The sequence below is a fragment of the Acanthamoeba castellanii genome (genome assembly GCF_000313135.1).
Source record: "Acanthamoeba castellanii str. Neff unplaced genomic scaffold scf7180000084444, whole genome shotgun sequence".
Classification (NCBI taxonomy): Eukaryota; Discosea; order Longamoebia; family Acanthamoebidae; genus Acanthamoeba; species Acanthamoeba castellanii.
The window spans coordinates 1-285 of NW_004457656.1; positions in this window are offsets into that span (position 1 = coordinate 1).

The window sequence follows — 285 nt, forward strand, 5'->3', positions numbered from 1 at the left end:
AATCTCCTGCACGCACACCTATACCCGCATCACCGACGCCTTCTCAACAGGCGGTCGACGTCCTGGACGTGTTCGACTCCCTTGACAAGGTCATTTCCGTGTCCGAGCAGATGATTGCCAAAGGTTCGCCTGGCCTTTCACGTTTGAGGCTCCGTCAAGCCCAGTTCTTCTTGCTTCCATTCTCTGATTCCTTTCTTGCATCTTGTGTCGTGCCTCTCCTCCAGAAAAAGACCTGAAATGGGCAGCTGATACGAACGCGCAAACGGTACCAGCTTTCGTTTCTAC